Source organism: Anoplolepis gracilipes, chromosome 17, assembly GCF_047496725.1.
Source record: "Anoplolepis gracilipes chromosome 17, ASM4749672v1, whole genome shotgun sequence".
In the NCBI taxonomy this organism is placed as follows: Eukaryota; Metazoa; Arthropoda; class Insecta; order Hymenoptera; family Formicidae; genus Anoplolepis; species Anoplolepis gracilipes.
In genome coordinates, this window is record NC_132986.1 from 4,434,261 (window position 1) to 4,456,785 (window position 22,525).

The 22,525-nt window shown below is 41.0% G+C and overlaps 1 long non-coding RNA gene and 1 pseudogene across 2 annotated transcripts; both read right to left on the reverse strand.

Moving 5' to 3' along the window:
* Nucleotides 1-210: 210 nt before the first annotated feature.
* On the reverse strand, nucleotides 211-5,340 carry LOC140675343 (uncharacterized; annotated as a pseudogene).
* Nucleotides 5,341-9,270: 3,930 nt separating this feature from the next.
* Nucleotides 9,271-11,686, reverse strand: LOC140675155 (uncharacterized). Of its 2 annotated transcripts, XR_012048338.1 has the most exons (9): nucleotides 11,538-11,686; nucleotides 11,343-11,458; nucleotides 10,945-11,262; nucleotides 10,524-10,852; nucleotides 10,364-10,416; nucleotides 10,215-10,289; nucleotides 9,959-10,124; nucleotides 9,792-9,855; nucleotides 9,271-9,724 (listed from the first exon to the last, which is right to left on the reverse strand). It is a non-coding gene; the product is annotated as an uncharacterized lncRNA (long non-coding RNA). The 2 variants fall into 2 exon arrangements; XR_012048337.1 differs by having other exon boundaries at nucleotides 10,215-10,416.
* Between the last annotated feature and the right edge of the window lie 10,839 nt (nucleotides 11,687-22,525).

Consider the following 22,525-nt stretch of genomic DNA (forward strand, 5'->3'; position numbering starts at 1 on the left):
CTTTCTTTCCTAGCGCTTACTCTCTCGCGGTCCCTAGCTTCGCATTCTCCCTTCCCAGCATGACGTCATCCCCCGCAACGAGCTACGTATGAGAACTGGGACTGTTTACGGGTGGGAGGAAGCACGGATGGGAAATGCGTGCAAATAAATTATATCATGATTTAAATTTAAAAAACTTTATTCTTCTCTTTTACATTTTTTTTATTATTATTACATATTGTGACTAAAAACTAAAGCTGCCAATTCGCAATCAACGAGTTGATGTTTATTGAAGGCGTCGCTGGCGCGTATTACATTTGATATTTCTTTATTATCCGTTACAGTGGACGCGATATTGGAGAATTGTGTAAACTTAGTATCGACTGTCTCGGTGATTCTAACCAATCGATCAAAGGTTACATCAATGCATTGATCGAGATCAAACATACGGTGTAACGTCGATTCAAGCATCATCATGCGTACGTTTAAAGATTCGAGACTTATAAGTTTAGTATCGTTAATCGTATGAACTCGCACTGTTAGCGGTCCAACACTTATAGGTATCTTTAGAGTCCTTTCGCAGTAAATTGTGAATATTGCAACGTTGTTCGTAGAGTCCCTTCCACGTTTCGAGAGATAATATCAGTTCCTTTCCTTGATGATCTCCTATGACAATTTCCACGTAACTCGGTGGACCCACGTTGATACCAATTTCAAGGAATTTGAATTCCGTGGCTGTCAATGCGTATCGTCTACCTAGTATACGAATCGTACGACGCTTCAACGAAATGCTGTAGAAAAATAAAAAAAATAAAATTAGTTTAAAAAACAATTTGTGAAAAAAAAAGAAAGAAGTTAAACAAAAACTTACTTGTTACATTTGTTCTCAAACGATGGAGTTTCATAACGACTCGGTACGTAATTATTCATCCTTCTGTTGGAACCGCCTTCTTTCGACGTAGTACATATTTCCAGATTTCAAAAGTGGACCACTTTTACGAACGGTTAACGCAACACTGATCATATGAAGAATCAAATATACGTGACATCCCTTTTTTAAAGTAGTGGGGGGGGGGGGGAGATTAGTGGTAAATGTGGTGGGAGATTCTAGAATATTTTAGTGCTCTGAAATTTTTAGGAGAAGGGACAGACGATACTCGGATAAAAAAGAATTCTTAAACGACTCGTGAGGGAGGGAGGAAATGAGGAGGGAGAATAAGAGATAAAACATATTAATGTTTAAATATTTTATTTTTCCAAATCTTGCAATTCTTTCTGGCGTTGCAACCACCAGTTAAATATTTTGAATATATTTTGTAATGCGCAATTCTTAACATGTTTTCCACATCGCATAGTATTTTAACATCTGGATTATTTAGAGATTCAATATCGTCGTAATCAGCATCCAAGGTCTCGATGATTAAATTTTCTCTCTCATCGTCGCCGAGCATATTAGCTAGCCATTCTCGTTTCTGGTATCCTTTAACCTATACAATACACTGCATTTCATCATCTTCTTTTTCAACTACAGCTGTTGTAATCAATCGTTTCGCCATGCTGTACGCAACGATTCCATCCTCCCATTGTAGTCCATGATGATTCGCCATCCAACCATGAAGCTTGACACTTTTTGGATTTTGTAACGAGATGCCATGGTATAGGACTCCGAAAAATGTAATATGCGAGAACAGTTCCTCTTCGCACCGACACCTCCTTTGCGATGAATTTATTCGAAATGATAAATCCTTGCAGATCGACAAACGTTGGTACAGACATGACGAGATCTCTCTTCGTTAATTAAGAAGAAGAATGACAACCATCTCATAACACTTGGATTTATATCCTGCGTCCTCTCTAAATTATTGCCGCAAACACTTAGGTAATTTTACGTACAACGTTGGTCAACGGGTTGTACTGGATCACGCGATCGTGTATGATGAGATAGTACGCAGTCGTATTATTAGACACATTCTCCTTACACCCAAATTCCAATCGCACATCCACGGTTGCACTCTTGACCGATTCGTTTTGTCGAGAACAATCGATGATCACAAACGGACCGTAATGTAGAAACAGTGAGACGGTGAGACTCGGTTCGAGGTACTCGTATCCGTAATAGTTTTTGCAAAAACGCACGTACGTGTCGTACAGAATCGACCATCTGTTTTTATCGAAATCCAGATTCATGTCGTCGTACGGATAACATTCCGAGTTCAGATAGAGTTTCACGTTTGTTAATTTACAGTCGTCGAATTTACTCGTATCCTCGGACATAACATTCTTCCGACCTGTCTGCAAAGCAAAGATAACGTATCGAGGTTTCTCCAGCTGAGTCGCGGTCTTAATGGCCCACGAATGCTTGGTTGTACGCTGCAACAGCAGAAACTCGTACAGATCCCACGAGCGAAAACCCATGCTGAGGTAGCGTCCGCTTTCCAGAGCGCGCAGCATAGACAGCTTTTTAATTTCACTCAACAACACATGTGGCATTCGCCATTGTATCTTGAATATGTTGATCATAGGCTCCAGCGTCGAAGCTCCAAACAGACAATTGTTGTCATTGCGCGATCGTATTAAGATCAACTCGTGACGAGCGTTAATTACTATGCGTCTATAATCCTCGCAAAATCCCAATAACATGTAGAGCGGTACGCAAAAATTAAAGTGTCCATCCACAATAGTTGGCTCACTCCAGCCAGCATTTCTCATAATCACGCTTCTATCGGATGATATTGTTACATAGTTTTTAAGCATACTTGTTATTCCCACGTTTCTATTCCGATCAATCTCCACACCATCGAGTTTGTATCGAATCTCAAACATGAATGCAACGCAATTATTTTGCAGTACCACATCGGATCCGGCAGTTGGCTTCTTTATCTTCAATTCTCCCTCGATGTATAAAAAACTCTCATACGGCAATGTATACAGATCCTGTTGTTATATGGGTATTCTTATCTCATCACTGTGTCCGAACGTTGTGTTGGCGAATGGGTTGTAGGAGTGAGTCTCAATCTTGACGATGCGATCGTCAAAGATTAGCTCGTCCGCGATGTTGAGAATGTCAGTCATCGTTCAAATGTTTTGCACCGCGAATCCCAAAGATTGTAAAAACGCAACGTTTGATGCGTTCAATTTCTTTTTCTTAGTGCCGGATGATTGGATATTAGCAAACGTCGATGTTGTCGCTGGCGTCGTAAAGATTGTGTTGTCTCTCACGTCTTTCGATCCGTTCAACACGAGCATCACACGCTAATTTTGCCGCCGCCGTATATGCAATCTAATGGTGATCTCTTCTCCTCGAAAATCGAGTAATCGTCCTTCCTGGTCGACAACGCGTAACGTTAAATCCGTAATGTACTGCACGATGATCGGTAGGTAAATGATGTGCGCCGGTGTTTCCGATATCTTATATCCTGGTGGTACCCTTGGTGAAAATTCGTGTATTATATGAACGAGTTTGCCGTTGTTGTACGCACCCGCAGTCACATTACATTCGACACGGATAATGTTCACGTTGATAATGTTAATCGGCACGTCCGACTCGTACCATTTTCGCGGCTGCAGTATATGGTTCGAGAATCCTAGCAGCGATCCAATGTTGTTAGGCTTGCTAAAATTTATTCTGTAGGCGCATTTGATCTCGCTCCTCATCGTATTGTAATTAGCGCGGAGCACTATAGGCCATTCTCCAGCCTCAAAGTCATCGTCGTCGTCAGTGTGTTTTTTATCACCATCACGAACTGTGTGTTGCAAACGTTTTCGTGAAATTGTATGTTTCAAAAATTCATGTATTGCTTGCAGCTCGTACGATCCCTCGGGAATCGTAATTTCCGCATCGTCTTTGCCAAAGTAAAATTTATTATTCGAGGAATTCACGTTCGATATCGTGTGATAACTCTCGAAATCCGCTAGACCGAGCTCGTATTCACCGTCGCTTAAATCTACGTTGGGAAAGTAGTTTGCCGCGAGAACGCTGCTCTTTCCAGCCAGCGTGAATGTCATAGACATGTTGACCAAACTGTTTAACGAATACTAAGTTAAATAGCGCAATGTATGTCTTTAAATTCGCGTGCATCGACCATTCGGAGAAACTGCAAGCACAATTGTCCGCAGATGCTTTGATTATAAGTTTGATAGGATGTGTGATTATATTCTATTTTTGTCACATTTAAATATCGCACCAATTCATTCGACGGCCGAAGATTGCCAAAACTGTCAAAATATATAGCGCGATTCGCCCTCTTTGCATACGCTACCCAGTGAGTACCCGAGCCTTTAGCGTTATCCAAATTTATGATGCCGCTCTCGTTTCGATATATACTACCGATCGGTAATGAATCACGGATAAAAACACCTCTAAAATACGGAATGTGCATACGTTTTGCTAGTTGCAGCAATTGTATGTTGGTAGTTACGCCCTCTGGCATTTTTAGCGTCTCTTTGACGTTTTTTTTTCTTTCTCATTCAGACTCCTCGTCCGTATTTGTATGGCGCGAGTTACAATCCGCGACCTTCCATGGCGCGATTGTGACGTAGCATCTCTTGAAACTGACGTTGTGTAGCTTTTCCATCGCTCACCATCTTTGCTACACCAGCCGCTCCACCAATCAGAGATCCGAGAACGCCCAACACTGGTAGAATTGGTAATACACCCCCGCGTTTTGCTACCGGAAGTATTCGTTTTTTCACCTTCTTTTTCTTCGTTTTCGTCTTTAAACCCATACCGAACTTCGTCTTGGTTTTCATCGCTGTCCAGACAGCTGTGGCTGCGGCTCTCTCACCGAGAGACGAATCTTTTGCAGTGATGCGAGTTTGCGCTTTCTTGGCGAGTATCCTATCCGCCGCGAGTCTTTCGGCAAGATCATTACTCCGAAAGTACGCTATATCGTGTTCACGACACGCCGCGTCCAATGGGTTGATACCTCGATCACCTCTAGCCAATCGTTTTTCTAGCCGCGTGCTCGGACCGCAAAACTGATATCCAGGAATATGCAATTCGATAGGAAGCGCGTTTATCGCACGATTTAATAGACCTCTGCCTATTTGCGGTGACATTCACGACAAGTTTATCGCACGATTTAATAGACCTCTACCTATTTGCGTTGACATTCGCGACAATCTTTTATCAGCGGCGGTAGACCGTCAATGTGCGTTTGTTGCCACGGTCGATTGTAATGTTCGAAACAGCGACGATAGGTCTGAACCTCCGAATCCGCTTTTATGTATTCCGGAAATTTGTCCCACACGTAGTGGACGTGATTTGCCACACATTCACAATAAAACTGCTTTAGATACAAACTGTAGCTGTTCAGTACTCAAATCGAGAATTTCGTAAGGACTTGATAGCAGGACAAACATTTTTTCATTACTGAGCACTTTGTAGTTCCGCGCAGCTATAAATAGACAGGCGTGCGATCCGAATCGGAAGTGGGAAAATGAAATTCGTGCGACAACCTTTCGCGATACGCGTGACAAATTACGACGCCAGATTACGCTCGATGGGGGACAACGCGGAGATGCGTAGACACGGTACGATGCTGCCGAATACTATACGCGCAATCGTTTGCGGCCCCTCGAATTGCGGTAAAACTAACGTGTTGATTAGTTTAATAGAAAGCCCGCACGGCGTCCGCTTTGAAAATGTGTACGTGTATTCAAAGTCACTGCAACAGCCAAAATATCGATATCTGGAGAATTTGTTAACGTCGATCGATGAAATCGGCTATTTTACATTCTCCAATAACAGTGACGTCATTCCACCAAGCGAAGCACGTCCAAACTCGATTTTCGTTTTCGATGACGTGGCGTGCGACAAAAAAATACGATAAGAGAATATTTTTCAATGGGACGCTCGAACGTCGACTGCTTCTATCTCTGCCAGACATACGCGAGAATATCGAAACATCTTTTACGCGACAACGCGAACCTACTAATCTTGTTTAAACAGGATGGCACCAACTTGAAACACGTGTACAACGATCACGTGAATATCGACATGTCATACGAGGATTTCAGTGAGTTATGTCGTACTTGTTGGCAGCAAAGTATGGATTTCTCGTGATCGACAAGGATAGCTTGCTTACAAACGGGCGATACAGAAACGGATTTAACGTGTTTGCGATACCACAAAACGATTAGTCGTTGCCTACATTCTGTCGTGAGGGATGAAACGCGAGCGTTCAACACTCTCTACCGATATGGCTGGGAGCGATAATATTCGCGAGCGTGAAAAGATGGCGAAGGAGATTGCGAAAACGAGCGAATCGATCCGCAAGAAACATCGCGCTTTGAAGACCGGTAACATCGATGACGATATCGCGGTCAAGACCCATTTTAAACCTATTATCGAGCCGCTGCAAAAGATTGTCGACAACTCGATCGCGGTGAAAAATAAGTCGGAGAGTAGCGCAAAGATTAAAATCTTACCCATCAAGCGATACAAGGAGGATGAGAAGGAAGAAGATAAAGATGAGGAGCTAGAGGAAGAGGAAGAAGAACAGGAAAAGGAAGAGGAAGAGGAAGATGCGACACCGAAAAAAGGAAACAATCGGACATTTTACTGTATGAACCGTCGATAGCCTCTACGCCGTTAGCCGCACCAACAAGCGTAAACAAAGATGATTTCGAAACCTCGGGCAACATGCTCGAATCATCGTTTGTCCCAAACAAGTTACAAACGCCGGAAGGTCAAGAAACGGTGCGGGAGTACTTTGGACCACTTGGGCAAAAGTACATAGGCGCTTTGCTCGGTGGCGACAGAAATCACGAGATTGATCATGTGTATAGAGTCTATTTTGACAGAAAGAATGAAATGCGACTCGGCAACAAACGATTCAACATCAACAAAGATGACTCTATTATCATAGACAACGTGCGGTACATTGGAACGCCAGGATTGTACGAGTTGATCTTCAAGAGAATTCCCGATGACGAACTTTACACGAGGGGGAACGATTTGGAAAAATACAAGAGCATATTATTGGTGACGAATGCGCATAGACGCGATTATGATGCGCAGGGCCATTTGAAGGGTAACAGGGGGTACAAGTACAAACATATAATTGCACCGTTGATGTCACTCGAATCGAAAAATACAAAATCTGGAGGGGGGATATCTATGCCTCGCGCTATGACGCTAACCAACAATATGATTGATTACGTGCACTGGGACAATCCCAACGAGCTAGTGGATCGGCTACAATTGCTCAACGCTTCGCGCCAAGCTGGTTACAACGCTCACGACGAGATCCAGTCGATCATCGAGGAACTTCGCGAAGCAGGAATTATTATAAATTAAATGATGTCTCGACAAAACTAATCAGTCGATCAGCGTTGCGTGACACTTTACGAAGCATCAGAAAAAAATTCCTATCAACAAATTTGGATTATTCGATCCAAGATATGATGCAACCGGCACAAACGGTTCTTGGGATAGGATTGGTAAAAAGTTATGTGCACGAAAACGCTTTGTGTCGCGTCATTACAGACTTCGATGCAAGGTCGCGTAAGATTCGCCGTATAGCGCAACCAGAGGCTGACACTGATGCCGTCAACAAACTGTACGTGGAATCCTGCGTTAAAAGATTAATGAATCGACAGAAAGAATTAGACGGGAAGCTGACTTCGCTTGAGAAGGACGTGCGAGCAATACAGATTGTGCTAAAAGAACTTCAACGCTCGACTAACGCTAACTCAGAAACAGCTATCAACCTGAATGAGCATCAGTAAACGGATTAGGAGCGGCTATCAAACGCTTATCGAACAGCTACGAAGGATTATCGAACGGCTGCGAATAATTATCGAACAACTACGAAGAATTATTGAACTGCTATCTAACTACAATGAGTGGCAGTGGCAGTGAACGATCTAGCAGCTTCGAACGAGGCTATCAGCATCTCAAGCAGGGCTGCGAACGAGGCTACGAACACGTTCTTAACGGCTACACTCAAGGTTACAAACAACTCAAGAACTCCGATGATCGGTCAAAAGACGTCTGTGAACGAGGCTACGAACGGGTCAAAAGCGGCTACAAACGAGTCAAAAACGACTGCGAAAAAGGCTGCGAACGGGTCAAGAACGATTTTCGAATGAGTGAAGGACGACGGTGAACAACGCAAGAAAGGTCAAGAACAGGTCAAGAGCAGGTTAAGAACTGGTCAAGAACAGGTCAAGAACAGGTTAGAACAGCTCAAGAGCAGGCTAGAACAGGTCAAGAACAGGCTAGAACAGGTCAAGAACAAGTTAGAACAGGTTAGAACAGGTCAAGAACAGGGTAGAACAGGTCAAGAACAAGCTGGAGCTCGGTGGTATCTGGCATGGCGAGCGGACGTGTCTGAGGTCGCTCCGCCAAGACGAATAAAAACGGGTGGTTTGAAACGTGTTTTTGAAGTTAAACGGTGATTCGAGTGATTCGCGGCGTCGAATACTCTTGATTCATATACTTTTTGTTAATGTGGACTTTGTTAATTACTGATAATTAACTGGAAAAGCGTTTTAGTCATGGCATGACGTCACGTCCACGCTGGCGACGTTTAAGAGTGAAGTGGGCTTATTTCGACCTTTCAGGCCGTGAAATCAGTTTCGCGATTAACAGAGAATTGTTATAAACCGAGATGGTGCGGTCTAGTGTGCGGAAAATGTCGCCTTTGCGTGTTTTTTACCGTAAGAAGTTTCAGTCGCGTACGTGGAGGGCGGATGACGTGACGGCCACGTCGGCCTCGCACAACAGTAAAGTGTCATTTCGGACGTTAATGATAGTTAAACCTGTGAGCTACTGAAACTAGTGAGAACAGTGTGTATCAAAAGTGGGTGGTGGCGCGTTTTCCGTCATCGAAGCGCTTAATTATTGCCGAAAACAGCATAAATCGGTTGTATACGTGACCCGATGACGTCACGGTGACGTGTCTCCCGCGCTCGGTGTGCCCGGGAAACCGCGCTAACAGAAGCGGAAAGTGACAGTGAATTGTGCAACAAATATAGATGATAATAATTCTTTATTATGACAGGACGTTTAATTTATATTTATTAGTGGTAAAAAACTTGGCCGGTTAACATACTGGTCTAAGTGCAGGTACAGTGAAGTGCAAGTACAATAGGTGTTAACAAAAGTGTGAGGTGTGATATGCCATACACTGGTTAAAACAATGGAGATGATGACAGTTCACTAATAATTCTTAATACTGTCCTTCACTGACAAACCATTGACATACATTTTACAACATAAAATTACAGTGAATGTGGTGCAGTGTAACACATAGTAGTGTAAATCTACACGAACACGTATGGCAACAGAGTATAGAAACAGTTGGTAGGTGTGCACCTGACTCAACTTTTACAAATACAAGTTGGTAATAAGGAAGGAGCACGTGGTGACACAGACGATACATTAAAATGGCGACAACAGACGGAAAATGATAGTATGACAAGTGGACTCCACAGGGATTAAAAAGGAATATACTTGTTGATATTATTTTCGGATGTAGTGTTTTACTAAGATACAATACGAAACGAGGACAATGTTTTTTACAGAGGTGTGTGGGTGCATGAAACAGTGGTTAGAATGCTTATTGTGGAACCGCTGTGCAATGGCCCATGTAAAATCATTTTGGTTAATTTAGCAGGGATTAATAAACTAGACTTAAATATACTTTTATTTTACAAAAAGAGTGTACGTTTCTTAAAAATAGAGGCGCAAGTCTCTTCTTTAATCGGATGATCCCTCTGCTTTGATGATGACAGTAACCTAAATTAATAAAAGGGTTGGGTTATTAAATCTGTCATAATCTGTTGAACTTTTGAGTGTCTCATACCTTTCTGATAATGTTGTCTGGATGCTGACATCCGCATTCTTTCAGTCCGAAGTTAATAGTAACCCTGCAAGAGGAAAAAATTGGATGTTTACAGAGGTTAATTCTAGATCGGCGAAAAACGACCGACCGTGAGGGACGGCACAATCGTAATCATCGGAGGGACCCACCTCTGGATAATCGTACGGGTCCGGTCTCGGCTGTTTTATTCCAGGAAATGGTACGTGGATCCGGTGTGCGTGCGGAGACTTCCTCAACGATTGATGTCCTGGTTCATCGCAATGATCTCTTCCTAAGAACATCCCCTTCTTCTGCTGGCTTCGGGAGTTGTTGTACCTGAAAATAAAAGAAAAAGAAACATTAAATGAATGCGAAACTATAATAGACGCTTATATCTAATTGATAATTAAATTAGTTATAACTTACCTTAGTTTAGTTGAGTGAAATAAGATCAACTTGATTGTTCGATATTCTCTCTGTTATAGGAACAGGCATACAAATCTGCAACAATAACAAGGTGTTAATTAATGAACATTTTATTTTAAAACAGACGCTACGCGGAATGTCTACTTAACTTAGCTTATATCCAGACGAGGAACTTTATATCGCGTTGATGGCCAGGGGTTGTCTGAAAATAATGTTTCTATTTTATAAATAACTTATTAATAGAGATATATAGACGTTTTTGGATAATCTTAAACAGTAAAATAAATAGTGGTAATGCATCATACATACTGCATTGAGAGGTTATAAAATCTGTCAGCCAGCGAAAATGACATGCGGCCCTGGCGGATGACTTTCTGCTGGCATTCGGTGACCACTGAAATAAACAATAGTATTATTACAGTTAGAACAGATATTTTTCTGAATAGTTAATTAGAATATTAATATTAATTTAAAACAGACATTACGGTTAACATTAACTTATCTTGTTTGTTGAAGACTCTCATACTCTGTAGAGTTGACAGTTGTAGGTTCTGAGGAAGGTTTCCTAACACTGGCTATGTTGTACGGAAACCCTTTCCCGTAGAATTCAGTGAGATGTATGATTCATATAATTTAATCTGAAATAGAAAGAGGGGAATTATGCATGGATTGAGTGGTGTACAAACTATCAGTGACTGTTAATTATAGAAATGTATAATACTAGACTCACCCTTGCGTGGTTGAACCTCTGAATATCAATTGTGGTCGTTAATAACGATATCGAGATGTTATTTCCTGATTTGCGGCCTAACAGTATTAAAGATCTGTAAATAGAAGTACAACATTAACCTAGTGTAATAGCTATTAATATAGAAGCTAATTAAAATTGTGATTATTCGGCGTTGTCGATGAGATTATTGTTCTCTCCGTCGCCGGATTGATGTGACAGCGATGGGTTAGAACGGCGCAGTATCCTGTCAACTGGGCGTGTTCTGCATATATTATTGACGATAGCGGTGATGTATGATAGACGCACTGAGTTGTGAACCTGAAAACAGACGAATATTTGTGTTACTTACGTTGTTACATGATGTCTATAAGGATGCAGCTTCTAATAAAATTGAATACCTCTGCAACACGTAGATGTTAAAACTGTTGCTGACAGTACAATGACACTGTCAATGCATCTCCCTCGATGCATTTGAGGCAATCCCAGCGTCTCAACAGTAATAACTATAAGTTATCTGTAAGCGATAATTACACAGTGGACTGATGTAACCGTCAAGAACAACATGATCGAGTAATTAATTATCGATAACACACTATTTGTATACTGCCTCCTCGTTCGTCCCGGAGGACGGGTAGTCGCGTCCGCGATCATTTAAACACATATTTGAAGATTATTTACACCGAAAATCGCTATAAAATATATTCATTAGGACACGTGCGAAACGCGGAGTTGACGCGGCAGCCATTTTAGGTGACTGGTATAGTCGCGCGAGGAAATAAGCTCGCATGTACAGTCGCCTCAGCAAGTTTGCGTAAGCGTTGGATATAGTGGATTTTCATGAGACATAGAATACGAACATAGAGTACGTACAATGTGTTCGAAAATAACTAGGGATAAGAGTTAGTGTTTTCGTGAATATCTTGTGATCTTGGGGTCGGATCGTGAAACTAACGACAGGGTGGTGTTCACCAATGAACGTAGACCTAAAAATAAGGGGGCACTAGTGCAAATTTTGGGCGCTGCGCACTGGCACAGCGAGTGAAATTTTGGATGCGCGTTTGGATTTTTGGGACGTATTATACCCCCCCTTATATCATATCGGGGTCAAAAATCTGTTTTAGATGCGTAGTAATTTTTAGGTTATCGGAGGACGTGCGCGTCGATATATTCGCGTTTTGGTGCTCTCTTAGATAAAAGTGACATATTCAGATCATCATTTTTCGAAAAACAGACTGAAATTATGCGCAGTAGGTACACGTGACGTTGGAAGTTACGCGTTGGTTGCGAGGGGAACTGTGCGGTTCCTTTATCTCTCCACGTGGTGAATAGCGAGTCTCGAATCCCGCTAATGGTAGATTTCTTTGTGCGCATGCGCAATATAAGGGCCGTAACTATACGGCCTAGAATAGTCGTTTATACAAACTTAGAGCTCAATATAGACAATTTACTTACCTGTAAGTATAATGGCGAAGGTAATGCATAAAGAAGTGCTTACCTACTATGCAGAAGATATCGCCTCTAGCGATGAAGAAACTGAGGTGTTATGCGAGAATGAGACCGAAAAAGGTGAGTTGGTCTCAAACTTGACAAAAACAGTAGGAGTCTTAAGACAGTGACATTCGAGAGACTCGGTGATTATCATTATGACGTCCTAACAAACACCGGCAGGAACTGGATAGAAGAGGTTTACGACTTTGTGGTGAGTCGCAAGGATATAGGCTCCAAGACCAAAGGAGGATGTTCGCCAGGTGTTACGGAGCAATCAATATGTTTAGTACACTTGGAAAAATGCACGAAGAAAAAGAAAAAAGCCTTACTATCAGAGAAAAGAAGCGCAGAGCCCAACTCGAGAAGATATCTCAGAAGATAGAGATACTGTGCAAGGAAAACAGGGATCTGAACGAAAAGATACGCAGTTTAGAAGAACTTAAGACAGCCAATGCCGCCGGATGCAATAACGAAGACGTTGTACTGAGCATTAGGAGCGGAGTGGCTGAGCTTACCGGATATATTAAGATCATAATGGAAGAACAGAAGTATGCAAGAACTAAGCATGAGGAAGAGATCAAATCTTTGAAGAATGAGACTGAAGGCCTGAAGGATGTTGTTACGAGTCTCCAACGAGAACCCTCAAAAAGAGCAGCGACTCCTGCTAACGAGGAGGACCCTGAAAAAAGGGAACAGGATCTGGATTCCGGTATTGTACTGAACTCGACCCAACAGCTCCTTGGAAACAAGGAAGATGGAAATGGGATTAATCTAGAGGAAGAAAAGGAAAGGATGGAAGAGAAATGGACTAAGAGGACTATCAAGGTGACACCGAAAAGAGTACTAGAAAGGAAGGAATCTTTAGGAAGAAAGAAAGCTTTAGCTAGCTCTCAAGGAAGCGAACCTCAGAAAAAGATCGATCACGAGAAATTGTCACAACGCAACAGGAAGGTAAGCTTAGCTAGTAAGGCTGCAGTACTTATCAGGGTCGACACGAGTAAGATGTCATACGCCGAGGCAATGCGTAACGCACGCAAGGATCCAAAGATCCAGGAACTTGGACTAGAGAAGACCAACGCCAGGAATACAGCTAGCGGAGCATTTATTATTGAGGTTCTTGGCACAGACAACAAGAACAAGGCGGACTGTCTTAAATAGGAGATAAAGCGCGTTCTTGGAGAGGCTGCGGTGATCACCAGACCACAGATCGGTGCGGAACTGCTGATTTTGGGCCTCGACATAGCCACTAGTGCTGCCGATGTCGCATCAGCATTGGCAGACAGTGGAGAGTGCTCAAAGGAAGACTTAAGAATCAGTGGTGTAAGGCAAGTAAGAGGTGGCAAATTTGTGGCATACGCGAGCTGCCCGTATGATATAGGAGATAGGTTAGTTAGGATAGGCAAAATCAAGATAGGTTGCGAACGTCGAACTCGTCGAGTGGCCTATACAATGTTATAGATGCTGGCAATTCGGCCATATAGGTAGCGGGTGCAGGGCACCGATTGATCGAGCTGGCTGTTGCTACAAATGTGGTGAAGCCAGCCATGTAGCTAGAATGTGCGACAGAGAAATCAGTTGTACACTGTGTAAAGAGAAAGGTCTACCTAGCAAACACAGGATGGCAGGTCTTAATTGCGCCGTAAGACAGTCGTACAAAGAAGCAGCTATCGCGAATAGCTCCGTAAACAGTAGTTAAGTGCAAACAGTAGTTATGCTCTATTAAGAGTAACTTAGAGTAATTAGTGTAACTTAGAAGTAAAATAATAAGTAAGCTAAGCTAGTTTTAAATTTAACTCTAGTTATAGTATAGGATAGAGGATAGACCTTACTAGCTGCAATTCGCTGTAGTAGTTAAGATTCTTCAACAGGAAAAGGCGGGACGAAGAACCTTTTGGATCTATGCCCTGCCTTACAACTAGAGGACTCGATGATCATCCTTATCGCTCATATGAGTCCAAACACGGATGGATCGGATTGAAAAGGACCTCCATGCCAACCCAGGTCCCCTACTCGTCACCCCCGGTCCCCGAGGGAGTGTCTTCCGGTCAGGATACAGAAGAGTACAACTGAGGACCACTAACACCGTGATGGCTGCACAAGCCTAGCTTCCGTCCGGGTCGCAGAAGACAGCTCATGCGTACCCGTGGTCCGGACACATGGAGAAGACAGCACGACTTACCTGCAGTGGGCGGGTCTCAACACCCGCCCACGAGGGGGAGAGTTTAGTTGGTAGGACCGGCCGGGCGCTCGCGCTGACGGGCCGGGTGAGTCCAACACTACCCCCGGGAGGACCCGGGGGTGTGCCTAAATGCATTCTCTCCTCCCACTGCCTGGTAAAAAAAAAAGGTCAAGAACAGGCTAGAATAAGTCCAGAACAGGTCAGAACAGGTTAGAACAGGTTAGAACAAGTCAAGAACGGCTATTAAAGAATAATAAAATGAGTGAAAAAAAGCGAACAACAAACGGTCATCGAGAAAAACCGACAAAGCAAAGAATCAACATAGTTTGGAGAGACGGCAGTTGGTGAACAAACTGCACGCGCCGGCGAGAAAAAATTTTCCCCGAAGACACGTCATAGTGCGGGGATACGATGATCTGTGGCAAGCCGACATCGTTGAGATGCGTCCGTATTCTCGTTTCAACAAAGGTTAGCACTACATACTCACCGTCATCGATGTGGTGAGCAAGTATGCATGGGCTGTACCACTCAAGAGTAAAGGTGGAAGCGAGACGGCTGATGCAATCGCCAAAATAATTCGAGATAGCAAGAGATGCCCGAAAAATATGCAAACTGATAACGGGAAGGAGTTTTACAATACCGATGTGCAACGGCTTATACAGAAACATAACATTAATCACTATTCCACATATTCAGTATTGAAGGCGTCTGTCATCGAGCGATTCAATCGCACGCTGAAGAACGACATGTGAAAGATGTTTACGCTGAACGGAACTTACAAGTAGATCGACGCGCTATCCCGACTCATTGCAGAATATAACACGCGAAAACATCGCACTATTAATATTAGACCTATCGATGTTACTCCTACGATCGCTGATAGACTTTTAAATACGGTATACAACAGTATAAAAATTGCTGCTCCTGCAAAATTTAAAGTAGGTGACCTGGTACGCGTTAGTAAATACAAAAAACTTTTCGAAAAGGGTTACACACCAAATTGGACAACCGAGTTGTTTAAGATTATTAAAGTGCAACATACTAATCTCGTAACATATCTACTCGAGGATTATCGCAAAAAATCTATCGCTGGAGCGTTTTACGAGCACGAGTTGCATCGCGCGAATTATCCAGATGTGTATCTCGTGGAGAAAGTACTGCGCAGGAGGAGTGATGAGGTTTACGTGAAATGGCTGGGATTTGATAGTTCACACAATTCTTGGGTACATAAAGATCATGTAATTTAATTTTATAAGAAAATACAATGTATTCAATATAAAAATATATGAAATATTTGAAATATACAAAATCTTTATTAATACATCCTTTCCAATAGTCATTACAATATATAAAATATGAAATATGTATACAAGAAAAAAAAATCACACACATTATATTTTATAAAGGTATCTTATAATGTCCCCACGGTAACGTATCAGTAGTTGTAGGTATAATATACCGCTTGTCGTCGTACGGACTTAGAGCAATTTTTGTTTCGCGAATGGTATATACCTCGTGCAATTTTGATCTTATACACGATTGACTACGCGTTGGTTTGTAGAAATTGGTTTGTAGAATTTCACCTCGAGTTTACGTAATTCTACAGCGATTAGATTTTCCGAAAAAATGCTTTTACTATGAAAATTTGGTTTTGCAATCAATGTCTCTGCGCCATATCTTCCGTTCCATTTTGTTAAAAGTTTAACATCTACGCGATTGCGCACATTTTCTATCGTTTTGCCAACACGGCATTATTCATTAGTTTGTACAAATTTTTTTCAAAATCATTTTTTGCCAGTGTTCTAAATTTTGTGTTGAGTTCTATATAAGTACGGAGCCACGCAGATTGAGTGAATTGTAATATACGATGAATTTTTGCAACACGAAGACCATGACGTGAACATTGCTACAGGTTGTGATAGTGTATCACGTAACGCTTCTTATCATATAAGGTTGCGAGAAGTTTGTCCTCGCACTTGCCGGGTGGTTTGTCGCGTGTCGGACAAAACGGTAAGCCAGTGTGCGAATCGTGAAGATGCTGCGGATACTCGAGGTCGACTTCGAGAATGTAGTCTGTAGACGAATCGAGCGCGATCGATGATACATCAAAATTGGAAACATTATCGACCCACTGAAAATCGGCATAGGGCAATGGTTGACACATTGCCCATCCGTATAAATTATTAACATCGAAATACATCAAGTACGTTGATGGTTTCGATGAGTCATACGATTGTATGTACTTGTTATTAGCACGCGCGTACCTGTTGGAACATTGACTCAGACCACCGCGTATACCTCGTTCGATAAACATAACCATGTCAATGTCTGTCAGTAATTCAAATATAATTTTCGTATGCTTTAACATGGCGTCCCACGTGTAGCCGGGAAGAGTATAGTAATACGCGGGGTCGAGCTCATAACTCTTGATACAACTCTCGCGGAAATTTTCAAAAATGTCGGCTAATAACAAGACATCGATTTTTAAATACAGATCGCTATATTCACCTAGCGTTTGAATGGAGAATCGCTTCCACACAGTCTCAGCGTGCGCGTAATCGCTCTCGGATACTGTGTTACCAGTCAAGGAGCTGTAAAATGATTCTCGCGATGGTAAACACGCATCTTGCAATTTATCTACGCAGTCAATGTGCTCGTACGGGAAGACACCTTTTCTTGTTAATAAATTGAAATCTTTGGATAAATTTTTATATTCCAATTGTAAAATTTTGAGTTTATCCTTGCTCAGAAAAGACGCCAATTTGTCGAGACTTGTGAGAAATTTATATGAATCTATGAAACGTAATTTAATGTGCTTTCCCGGTTTGTCTTTCGTATCTTTAACATGTTTTGTAAATGAAATATATTTTTCTTTTATTATCGGAAGTAAATCGATTTCCCCTTTGAACGCTGTAGCTATTTCCTCAATTATAAAGTGAGAATCATAACCAGATAAATTGTGAAATACTATTGGAATGCAAAAAGATTCTTTGTAATTTAGATTGCAATTTGAATGTGCGGGATCTCTGTACCGCCCGGTCAAATGACAATGATCACGTACGCGCGTATCATCTTCTACGAATGGTTTCTCACATATATGACACTGAGTAGCACTTCGAAATTCTTTCCACTCATTTTGCGTTAAATTTACCATGGGGACATTGGTTGTTAAAATATTTTCTACACGTTGCGCCAAATTTTTAAGTTCATCGGCGAACCATGCAACGCAATTGGCTTCGCGACGAGAATGATACGCGGATAACGAATTATTGTACGAGCAATGTACATAATAAGCGATACTAAATACTTGGTGATGTTGATAAAAATTTTATTCTTCTTTTTTCACCAAAATGCACTCCAGGTCGGCGTACACGACAAAAGGTAGTCGCTCCTTCCTGTTGTAGTTGGTGAATGCGAGCCATTTGTCCTTATCGCTCGGTAACCGGATAGCGCAATCGTTCATCTTTCCACAGTCTACTGTATGCGACTGTAGTTTCTCGTCCGAATGAAAATAGTGCATGCATCTGTAAAATAAAAGTTACAATTTGTTATCCCTGTTTTAAATATTTTTTAGACGGTTTTATTAAATATACATACCGATCGCAGATATATTTTTTACTCTTGTGTTTGCTGAGTTGCATACTAACAAGTCTGGATAAATTCTTGACCCACGCGAAATATCCGATATCTCGCGCATCTTGCATGTAGAGCAAGTTGACGTGCTTGTCCCTCTTTTGCTCCGTAAGGCGTAACGGGGTAATGTTTTCATTTTCGATGGTATACACATTGATTGAAATGTCATTATAAATTTCAAACTTTTTAATTTGATTAAGAGTGACTGGAAACTCAATATCTTGGAGATTCAGTACTGTTGTATAATGCGGATACGATGATTGTCGGTCTGTGTGTCTTTCAGCTGGATACAGAGCAGCCACTACCGCCCACGCAAAACATACATTGTCTTTAGATTGCACATTAACCACTGCTCGTTTCAATATTATCTTTCGCAATAATTGCACGCAACATCCGGCACGCATAGAATTATATTTATTTACATTTACAGTCAAATTTAGTATACGTGATAATGCCTATCCGCTTTCGCGTTCCTGAAATTCTTCGAGCGATGCAAGGGTGGGCTCGACGACTCGCCGCTCATACCACTCGCGTAAATCGGATGTATGTAAGAGTTCACAGTTTCTTGTATTGATTGATTTATTGGCATGCTTATCGCCCGCCACAAACTCGCCGTTAAACACTGTATTCACTTTCACACTGTTGTGTTTTTACATAACGTCTCGCACGTGCTCGAGCATAATGTCACTCGCATCTTCCAAAAATTGACGAGGTTCGATGTGATTATAATTTATAACCGCACCTGTCAAGATGAGGCTCTCAAACGCCGTATCAATCTCTCACCATATGAGTCTTTTCACGTTATTTTCACTACTATAATCACCACCACTGGGTATAAACTATCTCTACAATCGAGTTTTTGCACTCTCGAGTCGCGCAATTCTTGTCACCAAAGATTGTCTATTTCCGATTGAGAGTCGCGGACGCTTGGCTGCGTTCTTCAAGCTCTTCGATAAACTCCTCGCAATGCTGCAGCCATCCAAAATATTCACCCAATGTGGTGACTTGGTGGGAACGCTCCAACAAGTCACGTTCTTTCTGCTCCACGTTTTTCATTTTTTTTTTATTTTGTTTTTTTTTCTTTATTTTTGTATGCAAACATAACACATATTACGCGACATTATTATATGTAATAAAATTTGACAGTTGCTGCACCATCGCATATCCACCTCATCGGGTGATGTAACTTTATATCTCCGTATTTCGTACATTACTCCGATGTCATCTCGAAAGGTGTCCATACACGAAGCACAGAGAGCTAGAGCACTACCCGTGGAATAATAAAAGTGTATGGCGTAAATCTTACGTTGATTTTGCGCACGGACTTGTTCACTTTCTACTACGTTGTCGCCAAAATCAGTATCACTGCAATCACTAATATAATTACTATCCGACAACGCATGCTCTTCGTCTGACGACTCGTCTATTATCGCTTCGAAATTAATATTTTCCATTTATTCACTATTGTGTCACTAACAATTCAAATAATTGACAGTAACCACTCAACTTTTTTTTCCACAGCTTCCTCTATGCGCTTTCAAATCGTACTATGATTTGACGAGGCTCTCATCCTTCTTATATTTCGCCTAATGCTGTCTTAACACATCCTACCGAATGTCAACGCTTTTGTACCTATAAAAACGACCCGACCTGTTCGTCACAGTGTCAACCAAAAATTTCTATTCTTTTCCTACGACATCCTAATCATAAAATGTTCGAGCAGCCGAACGTTGGCGCAATTGCAAATTCTTCCTTAAAAAAAAAATAAGGAAGATGTCTTACCCCCGTTTTATGGGCGATTTTCCGCGAGGGTACAAAGCTGTCGAACGCCAGCGCTTAAAATTCTAATGATAAAATAACCATAAAATAGTCATAAAAATTAGGAAAAGAAAACAGTTTTATGGCTTTTAAAGTGCCCTCGGCTATAAATCAATCACAAAGATAAGATTTTCCGCGAGGGTACAAAGCTACCAACCGCCGGCACTTAACAGCCAAACGTTGGCGCAGTTGCAAATTCTTCCCTAAAAAAAAATAAGGAAGAAGTCTCACCCCCGTTTTATGGGCAATTTTATCATTAAGATTTTAAGCGCCGGCGTTTAAAATCCTGATAAAATGACCATAAAATAGTCATAAAAATTAGAAAAAACGTAAAATGACCATAAAATAGTCATAAAAATTAGAAAAAACATAAAATGACCATAAAATAGTCATAAAAAAATGAGAAAAAACATAAAATGACCATAAAATAGTCATAAAAATTAGAAAAAAACCAGTTTTATGGCTTCTAAAGTACCCCCTCCCCCCCTATAAATCAATCACAAAGATAAACATCTGTTTTTGGACGTGGGTAGGACCCCCCTCTCCCCAACCCTCCCTGGGTTAGAATCCCCATAGCCCCCCTACTGCATTCAGCTAAAAGATTTATCATTTCTCGATATATACTTTGAAATAACATTTTTAGAAATAATCTCGCTTTACCTCAATCAAATTGTATATGAGATAGTAACAAAACGAAAATTATAATCATTATCCCTGGAATATTTTTTTCAATTATTTATTTTGTAAAAACTTCTTGAGTAATTTTGTTTTTATAAAAAAATTTTAAATATAAACGTTACATATTTATACATTTAAAACTATTGTCGATTTCTTTCACCCACTCCTCTTTCTCATTTTACATATAAGTAGTTCCGTTACTTTTATTGTTGAAAGAGGATATTCCGTAACCTCTTTCAACAATAGGCACACATCGTAATATACGCCACTGATAATACTATTTCTTTCGTTGCATCATACTGTCGCGTTTGACAGAACCTGTACGTTCCTGTTTTATTATCCTTTTTTTTTTCATGATCAGACGTTGACGGCTTCATAGGCATAACGCTATACACGCTCGCTTACTATGTGACGTCATTTGTTTTGACGGGCCATACCTGCCCCACGTACAGAACGCCAAAGCGCTTTTTCGTCCCACCACCGTCACCGTAACTGACATCGCCCCAAGAGCCATACCTCCCCCGCTTGCAGAACGTCAAAGCGCTTTTTCGCCCCCCCCCCCCCACCAGCGCAGTAATCGATATCGGCCCCGTGCGCCATACCTGCCCCACTACGTAACATAAATGCCTTATCTAACCTTTACTCTAGTAAGTTCTTATTTAGCCCAGCACACCAGGACCAGGATCAGCAATACGGAGGACCCAGGTTCAAGTCCTAAAAAAATCAGAAAATTTTTCCAAAAAATAAATTTCTCTTACTTGACCACGAGCCTGACCCTTCCCTCTCCAACTATCACTTTTTTTCTGTTAGACCCGGTGGTGGTGGGGGAAACACCAGACACCCCCCTCTGCGCCCGATAGCACGGTGGTGGGGGGTTTGTTTTGACGGACCATACCTGCCTCATTACTACTCTTATGAAAAATCTGTGTCAGAAATTGTACTTGCAGATGACGTATTCTTCACTGTATCATCCAGGACGTTGTACATTTTATTAGTACTCAACTTAGAATTAAATTTCTACAAATATTATTTAAATTTAATGATTAGTCTAAATTTTATTTGAATTTCATTAGTAAGTGAAAATATAATCTATTTTATTTTACTTACCTGTGCTGATAAATCTGTGTTGTAAATTCTTGTAGATGTTGATGTTCTTTTTATTGTATCATCTGCTTTGTGTATTTTATTCAGAGCCAACATAGAAGTACATTTACCTACAATATTATTTGAATTTATTATAATTATTAAGTCCCAATATTTATTTTATATTCATTATATCTCTATTATTCGTATTAAAAACATTAGTTATTAATTAATATATAAAATGCAGTATATACTCTTATATATACTCTTTTCATTTGCACAAAATTAGATAGATATTCTTCTGGCCCTTGCATATAATTCTCTTTATATAATTCTCCATACTGTGTATTGTGACAGAATCCTCTGTTTGCAATTTATTAATAGGCGTAGACTTTATTTGCTTTACCCTATTAAAATTTCCTCCTTCAGTCATGTCGATTAAGCCAGCGGTTTCTGGATTTATAATTTCTAATAAGTTTTCCTCCAATTCTGTCATTCTTATAACTTTTGGTGGTCCTCCACTAGTACCACCAGCGTAACTTTTTTTTCTGCACACTTCTTTAATACATTTGCCTTCCAATTTCTCCATGTCTGCATTTATGTAAAATATACATATATTATTTCTTAACAATTATAGTAGTGTGATTAAATATTGTTATACTTATCATTTGTTATACTTAATAATTTCTTTTATAAATACCT